General features: G+C 42.0%; 1 pseudogene; it reads right to left on the reverse strand.

Moving 5' to 3' along the window:
• Positions 1–10549: 10549 nt before the first annotated feature.
• LOC139551232 (QRFP-like peptide receptor) lies at positions 10550–12043 on the reverse strand (annotated as a pseudogene).
• Between the last annotated feature and the right edge of the window lie 4070 nt (positions 12044–16113).

Below are 16113 nucleotides of genomic sequence, written 5' to 3' on the forward strand. Positions count from 1 at the left end.
TACTCATCACATGAACAACTGTTTACTGAACCACCTCCAACACACTCACTACACCCCAGGGACAATTAACAAGAGCCCCAGTTACTCCCTGTGGTTCATTGTTACACACTTATGGGTCTGATAAAGCAATCTCCTGTGTCTGTCTATCGCTTTGTCTGTCTGGGCCCAAGCCTCAGTAGCAGTGGCAGCTAGAGCGGGGCAGCATGTTATGGTTCAGAGTGAGACTGATGCAGCCTGAATGGGGACTGAATGAGGACTGAAATATAACAAAACCGTTTGAAATAGAAACATTGGATTTTCTGCAGTTTATTTTTATTTTTTATGTTTATTAATTACGAAATTATGAAAAATAAAAATAACATTCCACCCATGAGGCCACTAGAGGGTGATTTGGTCATTTGACTGCAGGAATTGCTGAAGTCTCATCAGTACATCAGAGCGAGCATTGTGTATGTGTGTGCGTGTGAATCACAGTGCAGGCAGATCACTGAGATAACTGCACTCATTAACAGCAAGCTCAGCCTGACAAAACTTGCTTCCTGCTCCTCATGTTAATAGGTTGATTGATTAATTTAATAACAATAGTGTGCAGGATCTTTCCGGCTGAAATAGGTTAGAGGGGTCAAGTGGCAAATAGGGCAGATTTCTGTTTTTGTGCGTTTTCAGACTAGTCATTGAACATTTGGAAGTAAGTGTTCCATGTCATTGCGTTGTTAGATTACACTGGGTTTTGAACGTGCTCTCTCAAACTGAATTTGAGTGCAACTGAAACACACACACACACAAACACACGCACACACATACGCGCTCAGCCTGATGCTAAACAACTGATTATATAATCAATCTCGGGCTCAAGTGATTCCCACCATGCCAATGAATTTTAAATACCACTTTTGCTGTCTCTAAATATGAATTACCTCCCATTCAAATCCAATTAGCCTACTTTAGAGAGTCTGCTTGTCAAACCATGCCATTTTAAAAACATGGGATGCTCTTTGCTATAATATTACAGAGTCAGACCCAAGTATGGAGATTTGATTGGTCATTCCTTGTTAAAATGACATCTCCCTCTATTAATCAATGTGCTCCTATTGTCCCTGTCCAAGTTATTTTGTCCAACCTCCAGATAAAAACAAGCAATTCTCTATTAACACTTATAAGTCAAGGAACGTCTTTCGTCAAGGTTACACGGCTGTTGAAGGAGACTATGCCGACTGAAGGCCTAACAAATAGCCTATATGACCAGCCAGGTCACTCGAGATCCAAAGTGACATTCAACATTCATCCACGTCCCCAGGATGTCGGGAGATGCCTTCAAAACCGGTCAGTCGAGGTAACAGTGAACGCTATTATCATGAAGTAAGCTTGCGGCTTGCTAGGGCGTTGTGGACAAGGATGGCGGATGGGGGTAAACCGCAAGCTTGTTCAATCCCAGCGCAAGGCACTCATGTTAGATATTTTTTTTTACCCTACCCCAGACATTAACCCTTACCTTAAGCAGTGGTGGAAAAGGTACCCAATTGTCATAGTTGAGTAAAAGTAAAGATACCTTAATAGAAAGTTACTCAAGTAAAAGTGAAAGTCACCCAGTAAAATACTACTTGAGTAAAAGTCTAAAAGTATTTGGTTTTAAATATACTTAAGTATCAAAAGTAAATGTAATTGATCAAATATTCTTAAGTATCAAAAGTAGAAGTAAAAGTATAAAGAATTTTAAATTCCTTATATTAATCAAAGCAGACGGCACCATTTTCTTGTTTAAAAAATGTACAGATAGTCAGGGGCACACTCCAACACTCAAACAATATTTACAAAATATGCATTTGTGTTTTGTGAGTCCGCCAGATCAGGAGCAGTAGGGATGACCACATGTTCTCTTGATAAGTGCGTGAATTTCACAATCTTCCTGTCCTGCTTAGCATTCAAAATGTAACAAGTACTTTAGGTTGTCAGGAAAATTGGATGGAGTAAAAAGTACAATATTTTCTATAGGAATGTAGTGAAGTAAAAGTTGTCAAAAATATAAATAGTAAAGTAAAGTACAGATACCCCAAAAAACTACTTTAGTACTTTAAAGTATTTTTACTTAAGTACTTTACACCACTGACCTTAATCATTCGGAATCTACATTTGATGTTTAAACCCCCCCATGACAAACGTTGAATACAGAAGTCAAACTGTGTCAAACCATGAGATATTGTTGATATGACATGCTGTGTGATCTGAATGGGTGTGTGTGTGTATGTGTCGTCAAGTAATTTTCCCTTGAAGGCTTTGACAAGGTTGTACATCTGATGTGCAAAAAGGCCCTTCCCTTGTAGTTTAGAATTCAGTTCATTCATGAACTGATTGCCTCGCCTGGTTCACCAACTACTTCTCTGATAGAGTTCAGTGTGTCAAATCGGAGTCCGGTCCTCTGGCAGTCTCTATGGGGGTGCCACAGGGTTCAACTCTCGGGCCGACTCTCTTCTCTGTATACATCAACGATGTCGCTCTTGCTGCTGGTGATTCTTTGATACACCTCTACGCCATTCTACGCCCCATAAATACACAGCCAGGGGGGTTTTTGCAAATGATATCAGTGACCACTGCCCTATTGCTTGTATTAGAGATACCAGGCTGAAACACTCTGATCCCTGTATAATCTCTAAGAGAAATTATAAACATTTCTCACAGCAAGCTTTTATCCTTGACTTATATCACTCTGAGCTTTTATCCACTTGCTGCTTTCTGGACCCGGTTTTAGCCCTTGCTTTTTTCTCTTCTATTGTTACCTCTATGTCTGATAAACATGCCCCGCTTAAGAATCACAGAGTAAGAAACCGAACCAGTTCTTGGTTCTCTCCTGAATTGTCAGGTCTTTTCCTGCAAAAGAATCGGGCCTGGGCCTTGGCGAGGAAAACAGGTACTCCAGCTGATTGGCTGTTTTTTAGGCAATTGAGAAATAAATGTACTGCAGCTGTCAAAAAGGCAAAATCAAATTACTTCCTTAATGCTATGACAGATTCTGCAGGAGATCCTGCAAAATTCTGGAAAACCGTTAATTCACTGAAATTCTGCTGTTTCTCTTCCTAAGCAAATTACCTCAGACTTCTGTATTCTAACTGAAAAAAATGATATTTGTGATGCTTTTAATAAGCATTTCATCTCTGCTGGTTTTTTATTTGAAAGGAAAAGTGGACTTTGTGGTACTGGCCAGTTAGTTGATTTTTCGTCTTGCTTTTCAACCGTTACTCTGAAAAATGGTAACCCTGTTTTTAGTTTCCAGAAAATAACTGAAGCAGAGGTTCTAATTGCCCTGTGTGCCATTGATACTAAGAAATCCTTAGGCGCTGACAATTTAGACCCGTACTTACTTAAGTGTGCTGCACCTATTTTTGCTGGTTCAGTAACACACATTTTTAATCTAACATTAAGCACAGGAAATATCCCTAAGGTGTGGAAAGCAGCTTTTGTTCTGCCATTACATAAGGGAGGTGACGGTAGTGATTTGGATAACTATCGACCCATCTCTAGGCTCCCTTGTCTGGTAAAGATTCTAGAATCTATAGTCAACAAACAGTTACAATCTTTTCTTTCTGCTAACAGTATTCTTAGTACCAATCAATCTGGTTTTAGATCTAAACACAGTACCACATCGGCCACTATGCTTGTTGTAAATGATATTGCAAATGCCTTAGACGATAGAAAGCACTGTGCTGCGTTGTTTGTAGATTTTGTCAGGTTTTGGCCAGGACTGTTCTGGTTTTTTGTCACTAGATGTCCCCATTGCACCTTTTTTGTACCTTTTGTTTTTCCCTTGCTCTAATTATTGTTTGCACCTGTATGTCGTTCCCTTGTTAGTATTTAATCCCTGTGTGTTCCTCAGTTCCTTGCTCAGTGTTTGTATGTTAGCACCCAGCCCCAGCCCAAGCCTTGTTGTGAACATATATTTTTCTCTTGTTGGATTTTCCAGAGGTTCTCTGGTTTTGTTCTTTTGTATTTTGTATTAGTCTTTTAAGGTTTGTTTTTCCCTTGCTGTTTTTACCACTTTGTGGATTTCTTTGTATTTTGGAAGATATCTATTTTTTATTAAACCACCATCTCTAGTACTGCTGTGTCTGCCTCATCTTCTGGGTTCTGTCGATTTAGTGACTGTTTCTCGCACCGGGTCCTGACAGATTTGTCAAAAGCTTTTGACACTGTAGACCATGCTATCCTTTTGAGTAAGCTGTCATCTATAGGACTGGGCACTGATGCCTGCCGATGGTTTTATGACTATCTTAAAGATAGAACTCAAGCCGTCATGGTCGATGGGGTCAAGTCTGACCCCTTACAGTTACTTAAAGGGGTCCCTCAGGGTTCAATAATTGGCCCACTATTGTTCTCACTTTATATAAACAACATTGGTGATGATGTCAGATATTGTAAATTCCATTTATATGCAGATGACACAGTGATGTACTCTATTGCTCCAACAGCGGACCAAGCTTTAATGCAGTTGGAGTCTGATTTTAGGATACTACAGGGGTCTCTTTTACAGCTTAAACTTGTTTTAAACGCTAAGAAAACAAATGTCATGTTTTTTTCTAGGTCTAAACTCTCAGTTAGAAACACGTTTGTAATCACTAGCTTGGATGGTACTCAAATCAATAAGGTCTCTGCATATAAATACTTAGGGGTATGGTTAGATGATAGGCTTTCTTTTAAAAAACATGTTACTGAATTGGGAAAAAAGCTCAAATTCAAGATAGGATTCCTTTACAGAAACAGGGCTTGTTTGTCCTCTGTAAATAGGAAAAAAATAGTGCAGGCTACTTTTATGTCCGTTTTAGATTATGGTGATATTATCTATATGCATGCATCGGCAAACACATTAAAACCATTGGATGCTATTTACCATTGTGCACTCAGATTTATCACGGGTGATAGTTACAGAACTCATCACTGTATCCTATATCAACATGTGGGTTGGGTCTCTCTATCTGTGAGGCGAGAGCAACATGCTCTCTTGTTTATTTATAAAGCACTTCTTTTAAAACTACCTCCATATATATCATCATTAATTTCCACAAGATGTACTAATTTTAAAACCAGATCACAGATGTGGATTACATTAGAGACTCCTGCGGTCTCCACAGAGTTGGGTAGGACTGCCTTCAGTTCCTTTGCACCTTATTCATGGAACAAACTGCAGATCCAACTTAAGTTAGACACTCTGGTGTCCCTTGCCCATTTTAAAATGCTTATGGAGGATCAATATGATGTTGTCTGTGATTGTTTCTGTTGAATTGTGTATGTTTTGAAATGTTCTTGTCTGTATGTCTAAAACTGTACATGTCAACATGTTTACACAGGGCACAGCCGTAAAAGAGATCCAGGTCTCAGTCTGTTTTCCCTGTTAAAATAAAGATTAAAAAAAATAAAAAATAAAAAAAATATATACCTCTGGCCTTTCTTTAGACACTGTGTTAACTAACCTCCAGACGAGCTTCAATGCCATACAACTCTCCTTCTGTGGCCTCCAACTGCTCTTAAATGCAAGTAAAACTAAATGCATGCTCTTCAACCGATCGCTGCCCGCACCTGCCCGCCCGTCCAGCATCACTACTCTGGACAGTTCTGACTTAGAATATGTGGAACTCTACAAATACCTAGGTGTCTGGTTAGACTGTAAACTCTCCTTACAGACTCACATTAAACATCTCCAATCCAGAATTAAATCTAGAATCGGCTTCCTATTTCGCAACAAAGCATTCTTCACTCATGCTGCCAAACATACCCTCATAAAACTGACCATCCTACCGATGTAATTTACAAAATAGCCTCCAACCCTCTACTCAACTAATTGGATGTAGTCTATCACAGTGCCATCCGTTTTGTCACCAAAGCCCCACATAGTACCCACCACTGCGACCTGTACGCTCTCGTTGGCTGGCTCTCGCTTCATACTCGTCGCCAAACCCACTGGCTCCAGGTCATCTACAAGTCTCTGCTAGGTAAAGACCCGCCTTATCTCAGCTCACTGGTCACCATAGCAGCACCCACCCGTAGCACGCGCTCCAGGAGGTATATCTCACTGGTCACACCCAAAGCCAATTCTTCCTTTGGCCGCCTCTCCTTGCAGTTCTCTGCTGCCAATGACTGGAACAAACTGCAAAAATCACTGAAGCTGGAGACTTACCTCCCTCACTAGCTTTAAGCACCAGCTGTCAGAGCAGCACACAGATCACTGCACCTGTACATAGCTCATCTGTAAATAGCCCATCCAATCTACCTCATCCCCATACTGTATTTTTTAATTTATCTTGCTCCTTTGCACCCCAGTATCTCTACTTGTACATTCATCTTCTGCACATTCTACCATACCAGTGTTTAATGGCTATATTGTAATTAATTCGCCACCATGGCCTATTTATTGCCTTACCTCCCTTATCCTTCCTCATTTGCACATACTGTATATAGACTTTTTCTACTGTATTATTGACTGTATGTTTGTTTATTTCCTGTGTAACGCTGTGTTGTTGTATGTGTCGAACTGCTTTGCTTTATCTTGGCCAGGTCGCAGTTGCAAATGAGAACTTGTTCTCAACTAGCCTACCTGGTTAAATAAAGGTGAAAAAAATAAAATAAAAGGGCCATGATGTCCACGGGGAAGGCAAAATCAGCCAACCATTCTTTATGTTGCAGTTCAGGGAATTCCACATATTTTCCTTTTATTTGCAAAAACTTAGCAATCTCCGACTTCAGGTCCCACACCCTTTTAAGCACCTTCCCCAAACAGCCATCTCACGTTTGTGTGGTATGCATGACCGGACTCTGTCTCTTCCAACAGTGAGACTACCTGTGGTTAACAGATTTTGCTCTTATGAAGTTTATCACTTTAGTGACTGTATCCACAACATGGTTCATTTTCAGAACACATTAACAGAGCACCTCTTGATGAATGTAGGAAAATACTTTTCTGATCTGGGTTCAGCTCAGCTACTTGATCTTGTATCCTTTTCAAAAGGCCAACATTTTTTCCTGTCAAGTTTGGGCACACATCAGTGGTCACACTGGATAACCTTTCAAAACTCAGTTCCAGCTTTGCCACACACTTATTAACCTCCTCCAATAAATCTTTCCCTGTGGTTGTGCTCTTCGTTGACTGCACTGAAGCAAGCTCCTCTGTAATTTCAAAGTCTGGAGTTATGCCTCGTAAGAATATCAACAACTGTGCCGTGTCACGTGCATCACTGCTCTCATCCAGGGCCAAGGAGAAATAGGTGAAATCCTTTAACTTGTCTTTCAACTGTTCGTCTTGACAGGGAAACATTTTTAAACAGCTCTTCCTTGTCGGGGCAAAGTATTGCTGCAGAGTCAATGAAACATTCTTTAATGAATTTACCCTCAGTGAATGGCTTGATATGTTTAGCAATTTTATTTGACAGTACATAGCTAGCTCTCGCAATTCTGTTGTTCGCATGAATGCAGTTTTGTGAAAAGTCCCTGCTGGTTTTGCAACTGAGAAAGCAACTCTTTCGGTGCACTTGTCCTCTGCTCAGAAGACATATTCCTATATTTCTCTGCATGCTTCATCTGGAAGTGTCGGGACAAGTTGTAGTCTTTCAAGACAGTGATGCTCTCTTTGCACACTAAGCACACAGCTTTCCCTGATACCTGAATAAAGACATATTTCCAAACAAGGGCACTGCGTTCATCCACCTCTGGCCTGCTCGCCTCCCTACCTCTGAGGAAGTACAGTTCCCGCTCAGCCCAGTCAAAACTGTTCGCTGCTCTGGCACCCCAATGGTGGAACAAACTCCCTCACGATGCCAGGTCAGCGGAGTCAATCACCACCTTCCGGAGACACCTGAAACCCCACCTCTTTAAGGAATACCTAGGATAGGATAAAGTAATCCTTCTAACCCCCCCCCCCCCCCCCCCCCTTAAAAGAGTTAGATGCACTATTGTAAGTGGTTGTTCCACTGGATATCTTAAGGTGAATGCACCAATTTGTAAGTCGCTCTGGATAAGAGCGTCTGCTAAATGACTTAAATGTAAATGTAAATGTATTTCGATGTCCACTCTTGCTGGAACACCCTGCATTCATTGTCTACTTTGTTAGCGTTGAAAAACTTAGCTTTGACCTTTTTTTTGCACAATTTCTAGCTAGCTATTATTTGTAACTGTGACATGTGTCAGCCTGTCAGTCACGGTCTGTCCTCGTACAGTTGTCATTTATACGTGCCTTCAAAATAAATGTCCCACAAGCGATGGGAGTTAAATCATTACACAAAGGCGAGTATTCATTGGGCTTTTAATTTGAATAACAAATATGTTTTTCAAAACTTTATGATCACAAATTCTTTATGTGATCTAAGCATGATTCCACGGGCCACATTGAGTCAGGTCGCAGGCTGCACGCAGCCCCCAGGGCCGACCTTACACTAAAAGGGCATTGTCATAATTTTCACAATTTCACAGTATTTTTCCAATCTCAGTGTGTAAATATATATAAAACAGAGAAAAAATATGTTTTTGACTGCACTGGGCCTTTAAGATTATGCACAGCATGCAATTAAGGCCCAGTTAGATGAAGGATCAATGGTATGTCCACTATATCAGTATTCTTCATGATTGTATTATTGGTTTGGGAGGCATGTTTATAATACTAACTGTGTTGTTCAAAGATTGCATAAATGGTTCTCACCTGTCAATCATGTTGTTGTCTTCTCTGTGAGAGTAACCCTAACAATATATTTCATGCCCTTCTGCCTTCATTGCTGTAATTTCATTCCACACACACACTTTACCACTTGATCAGCCCCCTGAATTACGCTCTCTGCATTTTTTTCTTCCTCTCCCTCTCTCTGCCAGGCCCCCCACCTAGTCTCTCCTCCCTGTGTGAGGAGTCTGAGTTGCTAAGTGACAATTGCAACGTGATTGGAAATCTAAGATTCTAAGCCTCTGCTTTTATGACACATCACATGTATGATGCTTTAACTCTTCTGTTTAAAGTGTCTCAAACACACACACAGTGACATATGTAGGCTTAAAACCTCTACTTAATCACCCTCCCGGATCCGGGTTCATCCTCATCAGAAAAGCTGACTAGCATAGCCTAGCCTAGCACCACAGGGATATCATATAATATAATTTCATGAAATCACAAGTCCAATACAGCAAATGAAAGATAAACATCTTGTGAATCCAGCCAACGTTTCCGATTTTTAAAATGTTTTACAGCGAAAACACAATATATATTTATGTTAGCTCACCACAATAGCCAAACACACAACGCCATTTTTTCACCGCAAACATAGCTTTCACAAAACCCACAAATAGAGATAAAATTAATCACTAACCTTTGAACAACTTCATCAGATGACAGTCTTATAACATCATGTTATACAATACATTTATGTTTTGTTCGAAAATGTGCATATTTATAGCTACAAATCTGGGTTTTACAACGCAGCCATCGTCACAAATAACACCAAATTGTCCGGAGAAATTTTACGCAGCGACGTAATCTAACCAAAAAACTCATCATAAACTTTGCTGAAAAATACATGTTGTACAGCAAATGAAAGATACACTGGTTCTTAATGCAACCGCTGTGTTAGATTAAAAAAATTACTTTAGTACAAAGCACAGCATGCAATAATCTGAGACAGCGCCCAGCCATTCTCCGCCATGTTGGAGCCAACATATTCCACAAAAATACGAAATAACATCATAAATATTCTCTTACCTTTGATGATCTTCCATCAGAATGCAGTGCAAGGAGTCCTAGTTCCACAATAAATCGTTTTTAGTTTTAGAATGTCCATTTCTTCTGTCGAATTAGCAACTTTGGCTAGCATGGTGGAGCGCACATGTCCATGAACGCTTGGCGCATGGAACGAAAAATTCCAAAAGTTATAATAAACGTCGAATAAACTGGTCAAACTCAGTTGAAAATCCATCTTTATGATGTTTTTCTCATATGTATCCAATAACGTCCAACACGGAGCATTTCGTCGTGTCTACCTAACGCATTGTAGAAAATAATATGGTGCTCTCTGGTGCGCAGCAAAATACTGCCAATATGGCAGACCTGTCACTCCAAAAGCTCTCATTCGGTCTCACATCAAGCTTGACACCCCATTCAACATTCTACTGCCTGTTGACATCTAGTGGAAGGCGTATGAAGTGCATACAGATCCATAAATACAAGGCAATTGAATAGGCAAGGCCTTACACAGAGACCCATTTTCAGAATTTTCACTTCCTGTTTGGAAGTTTGCTGCCAAATGACTTCTGTTTTACTCACAGATATAATTGAAAACAGTTTTAGAAACTTCAGAGTGTTTTCTATCCAATAGTAATAATATTATGCATATCGTATGATCTAGAACAGAGTACGAGGCCGTTTAATTTGGGCACGATTTTTCCCCAAAGTGAAAACAGCGCCCCCTATTAACAAGAGGTTTTAAAGGTATAGCCTGTTAGAAGAAAAGTAATTGTGACATAAACTGTGTAAGCATGTATGTAATCAAAATCGGTTGTGTAATTGCATTGTGTGTGTGTGTATGTGCTCATCTCACTGGATCAGCCTGAGTGGCAAGGTGTGCCGGGAGGAGGCGAGGAAAATGTGGTGGATTTCCTCTGACAGTAGGAGGGCATGGAGCTGACGCACCGCTGGGCAAGACAACAAGAAGGAGAGGGGTGGGTTTCAGCAGGACGCTAAACACACCAACATGATGTCCGACAGAGACGCTACCTCCCAGAGTAGAGACTCCTATGTGTCGGGGAAGCAGACGAGTTGAGGTAGGAAAAGGGCAATGGGAGACCCCTTCATGCCTGAATGATTGTTGGCTGATAGGCGAGGCAGCAAAGCTGACGTTGACGAATTCCAGGGTGTAGTAAGGCAGCCGGATGATGGCGAAGAACAGCGTGGAGAGGATCAGGAGCGCCGTGGCCTTCTTGTTGCGGCGGTCTGCAGTCATCGTGCCCCGGCAGCAAAGGAGGTGGTTGATGATGAGTCCAGAGTTGAGGGCAATGCAAAGGAGCAGCACCACGTAGTAGACCAGGAAGGCTGGCACCAGGAAACCCAGCCACAGACTACATACACCCACCGTCAAAATGGATATAGGTGGGGAATGGCCATGGTGACAGAGACTAGCGAGATCACTGCCACGATGCCGGCACTAAAAGAGCGGGAGAGAGGAGAATATATAGCGGAGGTGGGTACAACTGAGTGTAGATGAGTAGTGTAATTCCATAATTCCTATACTTCCACTTCAGTGGGGCTGGTGGTGTTCTAGCAGGTGGGGCCCCTATGCGGTACCTGAGCATCGACAAGGTTTCCAGACTAAATACTGGATATGCACTCCGGCCGTCAGGGAGGTGATGAAGCCCGGCAGTATATTTTACAGCATCAATTTTGAATTTGGAATGAAATTGTGAAATATGGTTACTTTCAGTCGATCTGCTTGTCCATAGAATTCAGTTGGAAGACTATTGTCCCTGGTTGGATTTCTCTTTTTATTATTTTAAATATAGGATCATTCACGTAATGCTTTCAATGTTTTCATCCATTCCGCGCAAAATAAAGGTTAGGTCATGTCTTGCCTTCAGGTCTTGCCACCAATCTCCTCCTTGTGCGCTATTTTCGATAGTGCCCGTTATTGTTAACTTAAAATTCACCCTGTGAGAAGGATGCAGGGGTGACCAAAACAATGAACAAGCTGGCTGAGGTTTTTAAGCCAATATTTCTCATTCAATGACTATACTATGAAGTCACACAGATACGGTCCCCTAGCTCCCAGTCCTGGGAGCTGTCGCTGAGAGGGACGCAGGGCAGGGTGGGCAGGGTGAGCAGGGTGCCCAGGTTGGCCAGGCTCAGGTTGAGGAGCAGCACGGAGTTGGGCTTGGAGCGTCGCCGTGGGTTACACATCAGCACCAGCCACATAAGCAAATGACCTCCGACCCCCACCAGGAGGGAGAGCACTCTGACCAGGAGCAGCACCAGGGAGAAGGAGATGGTGGTGTTGGTGAACACCATGTTGAAGAGCAGGTTCACTATGGCCGGCATGGTGGTGGGAGACACTGCACTATAGAGGAGGGGTGATAGGAAAGGTGGAAGGAAAGGTTATAGGAGGGGTGGAAGGAAGGGTGATAGGAGGGGTGGAATGAAGGGTGATAGGATGGGTGGAAGGAAGGGTGATAGGAGGGGTGGAAGGAAGGGTGATAGGAGGGGTGGAAGGAGGGGTTACATCTCAAGGATGATCAATGGAAACAGGATGCATTCATTTTTATCAAATCCATTTTAGAATAAGGCTGTAACGAAACAAAATGTGGAAAAAGGGAAGGGGTCTGAATACTTTCCGAATGCACTGTAGATACAGTATCTTGGTGAGAAATTTCATTTGGAATGGGAAATGTCCTGGAATTAGTCTCTCCTCCTTACAATACCCCCAAAAGTTTGGAGGGCTCTCTTTACCCTACTTTAAACTCTACTATTAGGCATTCCAGCTGAGGTCACTGACTATTTGTCTTGACTCTTCATCTGATATGCCTTAGCGGAAAATAAAGGAAGTCAAGTCACATCCAAATAAAATTCAGGATCTTCCTTCTTCTGGGATAAAGCAAAAAACGTCCTAATCTTTTATGGGATCTATTATAAAAAATAAATGGACTGTTTGGTACCAAATCAATAATTATCTGGGCACAACTTGCAATTTTAATGAGTCATCACCTTTTTGGAATAACAATTTTATTTTATCTGGCTTCATGCCCTTTACATTCCCTCATGGTCTCAGCAAGGTAGTGAAGGCCATCTTCAACATGCAAGGGCTTCTTTCCTTTCAAGGTCTGAAAGTCATATTCTCTCCCTGGTTCTTCCTGTTTTTTGTATTATATATATATTTTTTATTATCTCAGACTCCGTACAGCATTGAAAATCTACGGTGTACCATGAGACACCAAACCAAACTCCCAATCTTTATTGAATTCACTTTCATGTCCAGTGGTGTCCTCATTGTATGATAGGTTAGTAACTCATAATATAAAACATCTACTTGTTATGGAGATCTGGGAGAAGGACCTACAAAGTGCAGGGTATGAATGGGATTGGACCACGATATGGGGCAATATTTGTACCTCTTCTAAGAGACTTGCCCATCAACTTATTAATTTCAAATTTACTCAAAGGTTTTATTTTACCCAGAGCAAAGGCTCAAAATGAAGCTTGTGGATAGTGATTTATGTAATACATGTACCCAATCTGAAGTGGGCAATTAAATGCAAAGGTTTTGGAGCTGTGTACAGGTCAAGTCTCTTAGGGTTCATGTTGTTATTGTTTTAAATTGTATTCTTGGCAGGATCCTACCGGATCCTACCATCCCTCCTCCTGCTGGATTGTAGCCCTAGCATTTCCTTATCTTATCAAGAGAGGCGGATTGTTATGGCTGCATTAACAGCAGGCAAATAAACTATTCTAAGGAGTTGGTTTGAACCGGGTATTTCCCTTTGCAGATGTTGGTTGCTTATGTACTTGGACATTGCGCAGCTGGAAAGATCCACTGCCAGACTGCGTGTGGCCAAGCCCAAAACTCTGGTCAATTTGTCACATGCTATCTCCCACGGGCAAGAGCTAATTTAACAACAATGTGAGATAGCATTACCCTGCTCTGTCTTTTTCTCAGTTTACCTATGCGGCTCTGGGTTGGTTGGGAATTACATTTAAATAAACCGTTTTAATTGGGAAATACTGAAAACTATTTGTCTTCAATCTATTTCGTTTAGTCGTTTTTCATTTGCATGTTGTTTTAGATTTTTTTTTAGATTTTGTTTTGTTTCTTTTCCCTTATTGAACTGTACATTGTTCTAACATTAGAGAGGCACACAAATTGATTTGAGGGAAGAATCAGACATGTTTTAATAATTTATATTATTATCACATTTATTATTAATCTATTAATAGTTTCCGTTTGTCTGGTGCTGGTTGGCTGCAACCTATTATGGCATCTCTCAACTGAATCACATCACAACATAGGCCCGCACACGTCATCACACAAACACAAAAAGACATCACATCTGCTCTCAGGGAAAGCAGCAGTGCAGCAGCACAGCACGGACACAGACTGTTCAGACTACCCATCAGCCATAACAGCATTATGTGTCTGAATGAGATTCAGGCTGAGGAAGGGAACAGGAACAAGCTGACCACTGGGAACCGACTGTTACTGTGGTAAACAACCTCCAGTTTTACCTTGTCAGCTTGATGAGTGAAGACACCTACCTGTGTAGGTCCCCCCCGGGAGACTGAAAAGATTTGGCATTGGTCCCCAGATCCTCAAAAAGTTCTACCGCTGCACCATCGAGAGCATCCTGACCGCCTGGTATGGCAACTGCTTGGCATCCGACCGTAAGGTGCTACAGAGGGTAATACTGCCCAGTACATCACTGGGGCCCAAGTTTCCTGCCATCCAATACCTATATACTAGGCGGTGTCAGAGAAAGGCCCAAAAAATTGTCAAAGACTCCTGTCACCCATGTCATAGACTGTTTTCTACCACACGGCAAGCAGTACCGGACCGCCAAGTCTAGGTCCAAAAGGCTACTTAACAGCTTCTACCCTCAAGCCATAAGACTGCTGAACAATTAATCAAATGGCCACCCAGACTATTTTCATTGACCCCCACCCCCTTGACTAACCTGTAACCCCACACATTGACTTGGTACCGGTACAGGGGGTAAATATTTTCTTAAAACTGCATTGCTGGTTAAGGGCTTGTAAGTAAGCATTTCACGGTAAGGTCTACACCTGTGTGACAAATAAAATTTGATTTAATTTGAAGAATGGAACATCAAACATATGGAAACCACGTTTGACTCCATTCCAGCCATCCCATAGCTCCTCCTCACCAGCCTCCTCTGCTAGAAATACACTGGACAAAAGTATGTGGATAACTGCTTATCAAGCATCTCATTCCAAAATCATGGGCATTAATATGGAGTTGGTCCCCCCTTTGCTGCTATAACAGCCTCCACTCTTCTGGTAAGGCTTTCCACTAGATTTTGGAACATTGCTGTGGGGACTTGCTTCCATTCAGCCACAAGCACATTAGTGAGGTCGGGCACTGATGTTGGGCGATTAGGCCTGGCTCGTAGTCAGCGTTCCAATTCATCCCAAAGCTATTCGATGGGGTTGAGGTCAGTGCTCTGTGCAGGCCAGTCAAGTTCTTCCACACTGATCTCGACAAACCATTTCTGTATGGACCTCACTTTCTGGGGCATTGTCATGCTTAAACAGGAAAGGGCCTTCCCCAAACTGTTTCAACAAAGTTGGAAGCACAGAATCATCTAGAATGTCATTGTATGCTGTAGCATTAAGATTTCCCTTCACTGGAACTAAGGGGCCTAGCCTGAACCATGAAAAACAACCCCAGACCATTATTCCCCCTCCAACAAACTTTACAGTTGGCACTATGCATTCGAGCAGGTAGCGTTCTCCTGGCATCCCCCAAACCCAGATTCGTCCGACGGACTGCCAGATGGTGAAGCGTGATTCATCACTCCAAATGAATGTGTTTCCACTGCTCCAGAGTCCAATGGCGGAGAGCTTTACACCACTCCAGCCGATGCTTGGCATTGGGCATGGTGACTTTAGGCTCGTATGCAGCTGCTTGGCCAAGAAAATCAATTTCATGAAGCTCTCAAAGAACAGTTCTTGTACGGAAGGACGTTGCTTCCAGAGGCAGCTTGGAACTCGGTAGTCAGTGTTGTAACCGAGGACAGAGGCGCTTCAGCACTCAGCGGTCCCGTTCTGTGAGCTTGTGTGGCATTCCACTTAGTGGCTGAGCTGTTGTTGCTCATAGACGTTTCCACTTCACAATAACAGCACTTAAAGTTGACCGGGTCAGCTCTAGCAGGGCAGAAATGTTATGAACTGACTTGTTGGAAAGGTGGCATCCTATGACAGTGCCACGTTGAAAGTCACTGAGCTCTTCAGTAGGGCCATCCTACAGCCAATGTTTGTCTATGGAGATTGCATGTCTGTGTGCTTGATTTTGTAAACCTGTCAGTAATGGGTGTGGCTGAAATAGCTTAATCCAGTTATTTGAACGGGTATCCACATACTTTTGTATATATTCTGTACAT

The sequence above is a fragment of the Salvelinus alpinus genome, chromosome 23 (genome assembly GCF_045679555.1).
Source record: "Salvelinus alpinus chromosome 23, SLU_Salpinus.1, whole genome shotgun sequence".
NCBI classification, from domain to species: Eukaryota; Metazoa; Chordata; class Actinopteri; order Salmoniformes; family Salmonidae; genus Salvelinus; species Salvelinus alpinus.